This window comes from Carica papaya, chromosome 5 (genome assembly GCF_054855325.1).
Source record: "Carica papaya isolate Zhongbai chromosome 5, ASM5485532v1, whole genome shotgun sequence".
Lineage (NCBI taxonomy): Eukaryota > Viridiplantae > Streptophyta > Magnoliopsida > Brassicales > Caricaceae > Carica > Carica papaya.
This window is the reverse complement of record NC_142313.1, coordinates 17,583,228-17,597,270: the sequence shown is the minus strand read 5'-3', so window position 1 is coordinate 17,597,270 and position 14,043 is coordinate 17,583,228. Positions and strand designations below refer to the sequence as shown.

Sequence of the window (14,043 nt, the reverse complement as noted above, 5' to 3'; positions counted from 1 at the left end):
CTCGGACTCGGATAGGATTGTGCGTTCGGGCCCTTCGGGTGTCATATTTTGGCCGAGTTTACCGTACCCCCGGCCCTTATGTTACGCGATCGTAATATTTTGTTACATTCCACCGCTGTTACGCCATAAAGAAAAGGTTCCACACGAGCTCTCGTTCTGCGGCGTGGTGGCAGGACTGATAGGGGATTGGCTCCGGGTGTAGATAGGGTCAAATCTGCAGGGGTCATACAAATACATAGGCCCCTTCCCTTCTCTTTTGGATAAATGGGGAATTTGCAATTCCTTTTGTAGTTGTTTTTATTGGGTCAACCCTATTTGCTTTACAACAACTATCTGGTATAAATGCTGTATTTTATTTCTCTTCTGCTGTATTTAAAAGTGCTGGAGTACCTTCGGACCTTGCAAATGTCTTTGTAGGAATTGCAAATTTTTCAGGTATACCTTTTCATCCAGTAGCTTTCTTGCACCTGCTGGGTTTCTTGATTGACTCTTAATGTGAGAAATCTTATTCTCAGGATCTATTGTTGCGATGATTTTGATGGATAAACTAGGCAGGAAGGTGCTTCTTTTATGGAGCTTCTTGGGCATGGTACATTCTAATACAAATCAACGTTCATTGAAGCCTTTCCAGTGATTATGATTATAGAGTTGCTTGATTTGCACTTTAAATAGATTTCTTAAATAGATATTAATATAACTACCTCTGAAATGGTAATAGAAGTTAATAGTAACTTCTCCTGAGTTGTTTAAATGTAAAATCAGTCTATAATATCTGAAGCCTTTAGGCAGTGTCGATGTTCCTCCAAGTTGCTGCTGCAAGTCCGTCCTTATCGCACTCTGGAGCTGTGTGCCTATCAATTGGTGGCATGCTGATGTGAGTCCTATCTCTAGAAATTCTGCTTCTCTTACTTCATTCTTGTATACCAATTATGTTGGGCATGCCTATCTGGTGCTGAACTGGCTGTAGGTTGCTTTCTATCTAAATCCCAGATAGAGTGATGTATATAGAAAAGTGGAATTAATCAATATTGCATGTAATTTTCTGTGTTGTTTGCGAGATAAAAATGGCAAGTTTTACCATTTAATCACCATGTATATGTATTGACATGCATATTGCATCAAGTGTCTCGTTAGACTTTTTATCTTTGAGAGGTATATGTTCCCCTTGCCCTTAAGGAGGTATCTATTTTCCCCTCCCCTATCTAATCTGGAAAGATGTAAGAGGACTGCTCCCAGTGGATGAGGGCGTGCCCTCTGACGAGAGTGGTATTGCACTATCCGTAGAGATCACTCGTAACTAAGTAATATTGTGACTATAAACTATATATTAGGGCCACTATGCTTGGTAAGACCGTGGTCATAGATCATACCATGGTTTGGCCAACCGAAAATGGGCCTGAGCAAATTGTCGTATTTGTATCTGATCTTGTCATTCCACTTAGGCAGAAATCTGTATCTGTATCTGCCCTCCGAGATGGAAGTTTATAACGACTTCGAAGCATGACACGAAATATTTGAGTATTTCATGATTTATTTGATTTTCTCTGTTATTTGGCATGATATATGTATATTTGATTTTTTGTGCTAACGTATTAGTTTGATATTCAAATAAATGCTTTTCTTAATGAAGAGTTAGGTAAACAAGGAAATTGAATGGTAAGAAAAATAATAAACTTTGAAATCTTACAATGTTAATTTAATACTATTTTCCATACTAAGCATTGGAACTCACACTTTCCATTTCCCCACCAGATGAGGAAGAAAATGAGGAACCGCAGACAGACCTCCCCATGAAATATGAGAATCTCGTGGATCCACAAGTCTGAGTGCATGTTTGTTCCCGCACTCTGATGAATTCTAGGAGCATAGTGAAAGAAGTGGTCTTTATGTTTTGTATTTTGTAGCCACTTCTGCCCTTAGTGATGTATGTATTTGGAATAATATATATATATCTATAAGAGATTATTAAGGTTTGATTCTGCTGCATAAATATTATCATGCACTCGTTTTTCTGAATTGTATTTGATACCCATTTGCCTTAATTGGCACCTGGGATATCACAGGTGGTATCAAAGCAGAATATCGTGGAACAAATCCTTTACACTGAGGCCTAGGATAGATAAACCGTTTAGAATACCTGGGAAAGATAAATGTCCTCCTTTCAAAGATTAAAACTCCAACTCATGTCTTCCTTTCTTTTGTCAAAATGACACGGGAAAGACCATCTGTAGAACGTATTGAACAACTTGAAGCCTTGGATTATCTGACTAAAGCTGAATTTGTAAAACTTTTTCAAGCTATTCAAGGATTAACTAGAGCCATATGAAAAAACCCTAGCCAACCCTTGTCCATCCCCTGCCCCTGAGTTTTGAAACCTAGATCGGTCTATCTCTCATAATATAGCAGAGTTTAAGAAACTTAACCCCCCACACTTTGAAGGTGGCCCTGATCCTTTAGTAGCCGAAGCCTGGATCCTACAAATAGAAAAGTTCTTCTTTGTATTAGACTTGAGCAAAGAACAAAAAGTTTCTCTTACAGCCTTTATGTTAAATAGTGAAGCCGAACACTGGTGGCGACTTAAGAAAGAAGTTCTGCCTACCCCTACTACCTAGGAAGTTTTCATAGATGTTTTCTTTGATAACTTCTTCCCTGCTTATGTTCAAGAAAAAAAAGAGGAGGAATTCTAGGACCTCCACTAAGAAAGATTGTCTGTAGCCTAATATGTAGCCCAATTTGTTTAACTGTGTAGGTTTGCTTCTTTAATGTTTACCCCCGAAAGCTGAAAAGTTAGGAAGTGTCTCAAGAGCCTTCGTGCCGACATTTATGACCGGGTCAAAATGCTTAGACCCAGCTCATATATAGAGTTGCTTGAACATGCCCAGTTGGTCGAAAATCTTATCTCGAATAAGCACCAATGCTTTATTCGGGTTTGACTCAATAACAGCCCCAACCGCTTAGAAAGAGATTTCCTGATCGAGTAATTAACCCCCCAAACAAACGAGCCAGAATTGTCCTTCCTCCTGCCTTGCCCCCACCTACAGCCCCACCTGCCTGAACTAACCAACCTTGTCAACATTGTAGTCGCTTACATGGTGACCTACCATGTCGGCGTATTAATCATGTCTGTGATCGGTGCGGAAGCACCCAACACCTTATAAAAGACTACCCTCAATGACCAAAGGATGTACCCCGACCCATAGCACAAGGTTGAACGTACCATTTAGATGAAAGTGAAGTCCTTTCTGCTTTTGTTCTCATCCAGGGTATGCTTTTTATTCATAATATTCCTGCCAAGGCTTTGATCGATACTAGTGTAACTCATTCTTTTATTTTCTGTGCATTTGCTAGTAACTTAGAATTGAGACCAGAACCTTTAGGAAAAATGCTAGTAGTGGAAACTCCCTCTAAGGGACTACTAAAGGCTCATTGCGTATATAAGGACTGTAGGATAAAAACTTCAGGGATATAAGTATGTGTAAACTTGATACTATTAGATTTTTTAGAATTTGATGTAATATTAGGAATGGATTAGTTGAAAAAGTATAGAATTATAATAGATGGTGAAAGTAAAATTATAGCTTTATGATCCCTGGAAAAGAAATAAAAATTGTTATCATTTTTTACAATTGAATGAACAGGAATATAGACGCTGACCCTGCTGTGTGTTCCATACCCATTATTTGATTTTTTTCTAATGTCTTTCCCATTAAACTCCCTGGTCTACCTCCCCCACGTAAGGTAGAGTTCCTGATTGAATTATTGCCCGGAACCCAATCAATCTCGAAGCCCACATATCGCATGAGTCGCATTGAACTAACTAAGCTGGAACATCAACTTTCTGATCTTATCATCCAGAAATTCATTCGCCCTAGCCCTTCTCTTTGGGGTGCTTCGGTGTTGTTCGTAAAAAAAAGGATGGTACCCTCCGACTCTGCCAAAACCAACTATATGCGAAACTAAGCAAGTGCTCTTTTTGATTGGATCAAGTTTCTTTTCTCGATCATGTATTTCTAGGTCGTCTTGTATTAGGGGTCTCATGTCTTGCTTCACTTCGACCACTACTCAAGTTATCTACCTTCTGACTAAGTTTTGCCAATTCTACATGCATAACCTCCATAAGGAGCATTATGTTGGCGAGGTTTTGATGCTCACTTGACATTTAAAGAAGATTTCCTGTAAAAAGATTAATTAAAAAAAATTTCTCACCACTTCTCTCGTATTTCACTCACTTGGCTTTTATTCTCTAATAATATCATACACTCTTGCCTTTTACCTTTCTATCTCCCACCCTTAAGTTGAGTGTCGGATAGATCCTCTTGAATCAAAGTATTCGTAAGTATTATTTTAAAACAACACAAGGAGTCATATAGAATAAATACCGCATCAATACTAAAAGGAAAAATGTAACACATAGAGGAAGAGGTAAGTGTTATTAATTATGCTAAGACAAAGTCAATCTAATGCTCGATCCCTCAAAGTGGTGAAAAACCATCTAGGATCTCCTCTGAGAAGACATCTTCGATGACATGTAAGGGTATGAGAATGATCATTTTGACTCTAGAACCTCAACCCAATGTATGTAATATCGAAACTTAACGGCCTAATTAACCCCTCCCTCTAATTGAATCTACAATCTATAGAGGGAATGCAAAAACAAAAAGTAGTGAACAAAAATGAAGAAAAGAAAGATGCCACAGGCTTACCCAATAAGTCGATCTCAACTCATTGGCTAAATCAAGACTTCAAATAGCTCGCCTAACTTTAAAGAACTTAAAGAGAAAAACTAGCACAAAGCTAATTTAAAGATAACTTCAAAGCTTTAACTTTATTAATTATCAAATTTTTGCTTCAATACTTGAGCTAAAGCCTTTATATAGACTTTTATTCTCTACTTCTAGTTGGAATAGGATTTAGAATTCATATCCAAATTATAGGAATTAAATTAACTAGGGAAAAACTACTTAAATAAATAAATAATTAAATCCTTATCCTTATTCTAAAATAATAATTAATTAATCTTATGGATAAGGCTTAACATTAAAATATTAATAAAATAATATACTTCGCCTCTCAAATCTTTATGGATCTTTATCTTCCTTATTCTTTAATTTTGAGTAGAGTTCTTCCTCCAATTTTATATATTTTACACAGGGATAATTGTAAAAGTTTAGGACACCATGTAGAATTAGGAGAAGTAAGAAAAATGAATCCAAAAAAGACTATGAACAACGAGTCGCATGGTTGGGCTATTGGGCTCATACATCTAGCAGCAGGTTGCTCAGGTGGGCTACACGGGCTAGTTGTTTGGGCTTGGGTCGTGCAAGCATGGGTCGCTGAGCGAGCGACCTGCCTACTGCACACATGCGTGTTGGCACGCAAATATTACATGTGTCCTACCCGCATGCCAATGCATGCTAGGTGTGTGGGATGCCTTCCTTACATATGCCTACGAGCTGTACAAGTGACCATCCTCTTTTGTGCTTGTGCACTTGTTGTGGTGCCGCCGTGTGTTACTGCTCGTACATCCTTTATGCGGGTTGGGTGCTCGCACATGTGGGGGCCATGTGTCACATGCGAGGAGGCTAACACATGTATAGGTTATGGGTATCCATACCCATATCACATGTTGGGCTTCTCTTTGGGCCAGGATTTGTAGGCCAAGTCTTTGGCCATAAGGCCCAATAACTTCATGTTTTTCCATCTTTTCTGATTTTGCCTCTTCTTAGACTGAGATCCAAATGTAATTAAGTTAGATTTGCTATCTGAGGCTTGCACTTGGGCTTCGACAACATTATCACTGTCTATTCAGGAACACTTTTGAACATGTCTTGGAAGCTCATTACCGTTTAGCCTTTTCTATCCTTCAGTTATCTCATAAACCTCCTACTTATTGTTGGTCTGTTACTCACATTAGCCCCCCTTCTTCGAGAGGATTTTTCCTTGAATATGTACTTTCTGCAACTTTTTCATTTAACGACATAAAGACTAAGAAAAATATCAAGTAATCTCCTGTGAAACTCGGAATATTTGTCTGCTCCTGTACGAGGAAACAATTCTTCGCCCCTGTAGGGACAATGTCTCCCTCTGCCTATCATCCTACGAACTCATCATAGGACTTCTTAATTTTAAGCTGATTTTCGTACGTTTCCCTTCTAGACAAAGGGGTTATAACATGGGTGAGACCTCCCATGCAAAAGAAATACTGATTCTATCCACCAACATGGCAGACCATCTCGGTCATATTGCCATGGTATTCCTAGCAATAAGTGTCCTACTTACATAAGAATGACATCGTACAATATTTCATCTTCATACTTACTAACAGAAAAAAAAAAAAAAAAAAAAAAAAAAAAAAAAAAAAGAACTCGTACCTATTTGGTGACACTGATCTCCTTACTGTCATTTAACTAGCTTGTAAGGACTAGGATAAGGAACACACTTCAACCCTGAGCCACCTACACATCTCCCTATACTGGCTGGGCAATACATTTTTCAATGGCTCTCAATGTGTTCTCCTGTTCACTCTCATAGTCACTAATGACATCCCCATAATCTCTTATTGTGACACCCCGTACATTTGCACTTCATGTGGTATTAAGACTCTATTTTATTCGAGCCATTAGCCATTAAACTTCTATAGTGTAATATTTTTTTGTTTTATTTTATTTTGAATTTCGTTAATTTTTTCTTAATTTATTGAAAATTTTAGTATTTTAATATTATTATATTATTTTTATTTTGTCTTAATTTATTAAGGATTTCAAAAAAAAGAAAAAGAAAGAAATTTTGGAAGAAAAAATGCAATAGGAAAGACCCATCTCACACGGGCCTGCCCACACACTTGCGCAGAAATGCTCGTGTGTCGTGCGCCCACACGCACACGTGTTAGGCCAGCTGAGTGAGCACAGGCACATGACTCGTTTGTCAGGCGCCCGTATTACGCCTAGTCTGCATACAAATCCCACATGAAGAAATGCACATTAGGTGCGTGCAGCTCTGCATCTGCCTAGCACGAGCGGATCCCGCACGTAGACCTATCGCGTCAAGCGTGCAACTGACGATCCTTGGATTTTCTGAATTATCCCTGCATAATCTAAAATAATTATCACGTACCTAAAAATAACCTAGGAATCAAAAATTGGTAAAAAAATCCTTTCTGACCAATTTTGGGTTTCTGGCACGACGGCATTGTCGTGCTCCGACAACTGCACCACCGCCCGCTGCGGCGGTTTACCTCGACCTGGTCGTTTTCGGCCAGTGTTGGCTAGTTTTAGCTGACTTTATATGTATCCTTGTGAAAAAGCACATTATGGGGTCTCGGTTGGCTGAAAAAATCAGAAAATAGAAACCTACCGGCAGTAGTATTTTTCAGGTGAAGTGGCACCACCGGATCACCCTCGCGGCAGGAAGTTTTTCTTCGGTCAATGTGTAGAAAATAAAATGGTGAACACAACGGTGGAAAAAATGCACGAAATGGGAAATGGATAGGGGCTCATCAGAGGAGGTTGCGGGTTCTACCTGTGGCGGCGGCACCAGGCTTTACCCACTGTTTATGGCTCACCCGCTGTTTCTTTTGCTTGATTTGGCCATGGGAGTGCTTGGAATCAAATTCTGAGCGGATAGGATAATTCTTACCTTTTTTGGTAGTCAGAGGTGGCTGCGGTGCATCGGCGGTCAATGACTGGCTCCCTTCTCTGGTGATTTGTTCTTCTTCTCCGGTAGGAGGCTGGCAGCTAGGGTTTGGGTTCAGTATGATGCGAAATATTTATACTCATTTCGCGTTAACATAGGTCGTTCATCACATTTGATTTCTATCGTCCGATCGCGTTTAAAGAAAAAATAAATCTGAACCGTTCATCGCAATTTGATCTCGATGGTCCGATTGCGTTTAAAGGAGGAACAAATCCAGGCCGTCCACGCCCACAGGATCGATCCTAGGCCGTTCAATCTTTAGACACGCAGATCGCCCGTGTAGCATCCTGTGTGTCATTGACGTCAGCGCGCCTTGCCATATGGCATACTCCGGTTCGTCAGGGTTGCTGACTAGGCGGTCCTACTTGCTAAAAACTTCTTTATTTGCACTCTGACCCCTAATTTTTTATTTTTCTTTCAAAAACACCTCCCAACCCCAAATTTTTGCTCCTTTTTCCTAAAGTTATTTTCAATTTCATCCCTAACCTATTTTTTTCATAAATTCAACAAAAAATTAAAATAAATTAATTTAAAAATAATTTTATTTTTTATATTTAAAATGTTAAAATTAATCTCTGGCCAAATTTTGGGTCCGAGTATTATAACTCTCCTCCCTTAAAAGAAATTTGGTCCCTCAAATTTGTCTCCCTCTCACTCAATCGAACAATTAGGGGTATTGACCTTTGAAATATGATTCTAGCTCCCATATGGCCTCTCTGTGTGTGTAATTTTACCATAGAACCTTAACAAAGAGAATTTTCTGTTTGTGGAGTACTCTGCTCTTTCGGTTTACAATACCCACTAGTACCTCCTCATATGACAGATCCTCCTGGAGTGAAAGGGGCTCGTGGGCCAAGATGTGAGAGGGGTCCAAGTTGTACTTAAGTAGCATGGACACATGAAACACATTATGGATTCTAGATAGTTCTGGAGTTAGTGTCAATCTGTAGGCGGCGATACAAATTCTGTCTAAGATATCAAATGGCCTAATAAACTGGGGATTTAGTTTCCTCCTCTTGTCAAACCTACTGATTCACTTGAAAGGGATGACCTTGAGGAACACTTGATCACCTTTCTCAAATTCCAAATCCCACTTCCAAGTGTCCGTATAACTCTTCTGTCTGCTCTAAGCTGTCTGGATATTTTTCCTAATCTTAATTATTTTGGCTGTAGTCTCCTACACAATATCTGGGCTGAATAATTTTCTATTACCCACCTCTTCCCAACAGATCGGCGATCTACAAGGGCAGCCATATAACATCTTGTATGGAACCATGCTGATACTTGCTTAGTAGCTGTTATTATAAGCGAACTCTATTAAGGATAAATGATCATACCAATGGCCCCCGAAGTCAAGAACATAAGCTCAGAGCATATCCTTCAGTGTACAAATCGTCCTTTCTAATTGTCCATCGGTCTGAGGGTGGAATGCAGTACTAAGAGACAGTTTTGTTCCCATGGCTTGCTAAAAACTAGACCAAAACCGAGAAGTGAACCTGAGATCCTTGTCGGATACTACTATCGTTGGCACTCCATGTAACCTGACTATCTCCCGAATATGCATTCTTGCTAACTTGTCCAAGGGGTTAGTCATCTTAATGGGCAAGAAGTGAGAAGACTTGGTGAGCCGGTCAATAATTACCCATATGACTTCATGTCCCAAGCGTGCCCTAGGCAATCCGGTCACAAATCCATGTGATGTGTTCCCACTTCCATTCCAGAATCAGTAATGGCTGAAGTAGGCCATCTGGGCATGCTCTGCCTTGACCTGCTGACACACTAGACACTTGGAAATAAAGTCGGCTACCTCTCTTTTCATCCCATTCCACCAAAACTGGGATCGCATACTTTGATATATTTTAGTGCTTCTAGGATGCATGGCAAACTTTGAGCTATGAGCCTTTATCATGATGTCCCTTTTCAACTCACTATCATATGGAACACACACCCAATCCTGAAATTTGAGCAACCCATCAGCAGAGACTCAAAATTCTATATTTACTCCCTGTTCTGCATCTTTCTTGAGAGCTACTAGGGTTGAATCGGCATATTGGACTTCATTTATTCTCTAGATCAACTCAGGTTGAATAGTCAGGTGGGCCAAGCATGTACCTCTCTTCAGGTCCTGAAGTTGTATCTGTTGTGCGGCCCCTATTACCCTGCATTTTGAAACTATTAGGTGAGCTAAGATACCTGCACTTTTTCTGCTAAGTGCGTCGGCTACCACATTGCCCTTGCTCGGGTGATACAAAATGTTGCAACCGTAGTCCTTGAGGAGTTTTATCTATCGTCTCTGACGCATATTGAGATCCTTTTGAGTGAATATATGTTTCAAGCTCTGATAGTCGATATAGATCTGAAAAGTATCTCCATACAAGTAATGGCACCAAGTCTTCAAGGTATGGATAATCGCGGCAAGTTCTAAGTCATGGGCGGGGTAGTTTTTCTCATGACTCTTCAATTTCCTATACCCATAGGCTATGACCTTCCCATGCTGTATCAGAACACAACCCAACCTCAAGTAGGAAACATCACTATAAACTGTATATCCACCTGTCCCACTCTGCAAGGCAAACACAGGTGCAATAGTCAATCGGTTCTTTAATTCTGAAAAGCTCCTTTCACAGTCATCGTTTCACTCAAACTTGACGTTCTTCTTTGTGAGCTGGGTCAAAGGAAAAGCTAGGCTAGAAAATCATTCTATGAACTTGCGGTAATAATCTATCATCTACAGAAAGCTACGAATCTCTTTGACCGAGGTCAAATTCTCCCAACAAAGCACTGCCTCAACTTTTTTTGGGTTCACTAACACTCCATCCCTTGATATGATGTGCCCTAGGAAGGTAGTCTGCTCGAGTCAGAACCCACACTTACTCAACTCTATACACAACTTCTTTTTTCTAAGAACCTGCAAAACCAGAGTCAAATGGTGAACGTATTTCTCTCTGCTTTTTGAATATACCAGGATATCATCAATAAATACAATGACGAACTGATCTAGAAATTGTCTGAAAACCCTTTTCATTAAATCCATAAAGATGACTGGTGCATTGGTTAGTTCAGATGGCATGACCAGGAACTCACAGTGTCTGTACCTTGTTCGAAAAGCTGTTTTAGGAATGTCTTCTGGCTTGATCTTTACCTGATGGTAACCTAAACGCAGGTCTATTTTGGAGAAGACTTGGGCATCCTACAACTTATCAAAAAGGTCATCGATCCTGGAGAGGGATTACTTGTTCTTGATCGTGACCCTGTTCAGTCCCTTGTAGTCAATACATAATCTTAACATCTCATCCATTTTTCTTGCAAATGTGACTCCAACACCCCAAAGAGAAATACTGTGTCGGATGAACCCACTGTCCTGCAATTTCTTGATCTATTTCCTCAATTTTTCTATCTCTACATGACTCATGTAGTAAGGGAAAACTAAGATAGGCTGCGTGCCAGGTTGAAGGTTTATGGTGAACTCAACTTCCTCGTCCACTGGTAGTCTGGGAAGTTCATCAAGAAATACATTCGAAAAGTCTTGGACTACTGGATCTCTTGAATACAAATTTCTTTCTTAAGTTTGCCCAGTGTAGAGAAAACAACCGAATTAAAACACTATGTAATAAAGAAATTGCTATGAGAGAATAATATTCAAAACTTTTATTAGTTTGTAAATGACTCTTTGTTAGGAGGCTTAAATACAATTTCTCTCGTGGAAACAATTCACGATGGCGTGATACGCTGCTGGCTAGTTCATTCTTAAAATTACATCAAAGTCATGTGTTAATCTCTATTAGGTCCACCATGGGTGAAAATGAGTCCCGTGGAAATGGGACCAAATGTTGCTGGGGAGAGACTGGGTAGCCTTGTAACGGTGTCGGATGATACGGTGGGGGCTCCAAATTGTATTGTGATGGTGTTGGATGATATGACGGAGGAGCAGGGTTGCACCGAGGTGAGGTTAAATCTTCTCGTTGTAGGGGTGGCTCATATTGTGGAAGTGGTGGAGGGTTAAACAGTTTCCTCCTCTCTTCCCTAGCCTATTAGACAGAGATGAGTCTCTCTAAAATCTCGAAGAGCCGATCGACATCCTCTCAAAGTGACCCGTCCCGGGCTGCCCTATTCAGTAAGGGACCTCATCTCTTCGTGTCTTTGTACTTATTTTTTACAAGAAAGGTTTGGGTGATAGTTCTTATTTGGTATTTTTAAGTCTTTGTGTGAGGAATGATTCCGAAAAATGCCGCTCTGATACCAATTGTAAAGGCCCAGAAACTTAAATTGAAATAAAGTCATAAATTAAATGCGGAAGCAAAATAATAGAGTTAGGGTTTACATTCCTTACACAATACTTCACAATGCCCAATAGGACTACGGGACTATTCCTTCTAAAAGAACAAACAAAAATAAAAAAAATAAACCAAAGGCAAATAACTAAGCAATCCAAAGACGACCTTCACTAGCTTTTGACGGGAGTCCGGGTGGTGAACTATTCACAACCTTCTTGTTGATTGGGATCTAGATCTTGGTCCTCTTGATCTGAAATAGTTAATGAAAGGATAAACTAACCCAGTAAGAATGTCACACTAATCACATATACAGAAAACTGAAAATTAGTAAAAATTAGAAAAATAACCAATTGAGCCCTTAATTTCATGTAAATTCATTTACTATAAAGAAAGTCATTTATTCCATATTGTGTAATAAGTCTTTCCCAACAATAACTTATGAAAACTCATATTCATGCCTTATTATTTATCACATATAAGATGACAAGAAACGATCATTTTATATTTTTACCCACTTACCAGTATCTTGGGGGTCCATAGGGATGTCCTCCTACTCGTGACCCAATATTCAATTAAATAGTTAACCGGTCGCCCCATACCCCATCTGGTATGGGCACCAAACATGCCACCACCTCGATACCCCGTCCAGTATGAAGGTGAACCATATCTCCCAAATCTTTCTGGTAAGGGACTTCTCAATCCCGTCCAACTGAGGTAATGTTTACGGTAGGGTTCCCTATGTATCGGGTCCGTCCGCCCCTTTTTTGGGTACCTAATAAGTCTTTCCTATACAGATTCTTATTCATCATAAAAATTAACCATGCAATAACCATATTTCATTTTATACTCACTGTTCATTTAAACAACAATATAGTTTCACACTGCCAAATAACCAATGATCAGGATACCACCACGCAATATAGGGGAAACAAATAACAAAATAACTAAAGACACCCTAAAAACCATTAATTGAGTTATGCACCATATAATAGTAAACAAATATAGGCAATATAAAGAAATAAACTGAAAATCGAAACGACTGTGAACTAACCGGTTCTGTATCCACTAGTGACCTGTAATTATTTTTAAGATTCTCTAATTTTTCATAGAAACACAATTATTAATTATTAAGTCTTAATTTACCGTAACAGAGAAAAAGGTGAGGGATCCTTACCTGAATCGGTGTCCGGAATACTGAACTTTCTACTTCGCCTACTAACGGTCCCCGGATTTTCTGAATTATCCCTGCAGAATTCAAAACATTTATCACGTACCTAAAAATAACCTAGGAATCCAAAATTGGTGGAAAAAAATCCTTTCTGACAAATTTTGGGGTTTCGACACTACTGTGCTCCGGCGACTGCACCACTGCCTGTCGCGGCAGTTTACCTCAACCTGGTCATTTTTGGCCGATTTTGGCTAGTTTCAACTGACTTTATATGTATCATTGTGAAAAAACACGTTAGGGGGTCTCGGTTGGCCGAAAAAATAAAAAAATGAAAACCTACCGGCAGTGGTGTTTTTCGAGTGCGGTGGCACCACAGGCTCACCCTTGCGGCGGAGAGTTTTTCTTTGGTCAACCTGTAGAAAATAGAATGGTGAACACAACGGTGAAAAAATCGAATGAAACGGGAAATGGGAAGGGGCTCATCATATGAGGTTGTGGGTTTTGCCTGCGACGACGTCGTCGGGCTTTACCCACGGTGTTTAGCTCACCCGCCGTTCTTTTTGCTCCGATTTGACCATGAGGGTACTTGGAATTAAATTTTGAGCGGATAGGAGGTGGCTATGGTGCGGCGGTGGTCAGTGGTCGGCTCCCTTCTCTGGTGACTGGTTCTTCTTCTTTGGCGAGAGGCTAGCGGCTAGGGTTTAGATTCAGTGTGATGCGAAATATTTATATCCATCTCGCGTTAATCTAGACCATTCATCGCATTTGATATCAACCATCTAATTGCATTTAAAGAGAAAATGAATTTGGACCGTTCATCGCGATTTAATCTCAACTATCTAATCGCGTTTAAAGGGGGGTCGCCCGTATGGCATCCCGCGTGGCATCGACGTTAACGTGCCTTACCAC

General features: G+C 39.8%; 1 long non-coding RNA gene across 1 annotated transcript; it reads left to right on the top strand.

The window, feature by feature from the left end:
- Positions 1-310: 310 nt before the first annotated feature.
- LOC148253806 (uncharacterized) lies at positions 311-1,085 on the top strand. The gene is made up of 3 exons (XR_015819071.1): positions 311-435; positions 516-589; positions 786-1,085. It is a non-coding gene; the product is annotated as an uncharacterized LOC148253806 (long non-coding RNA).
- The last annotated feature ends 12,958 nt before the right edge of the window (positions 1,086-14,043 follow it).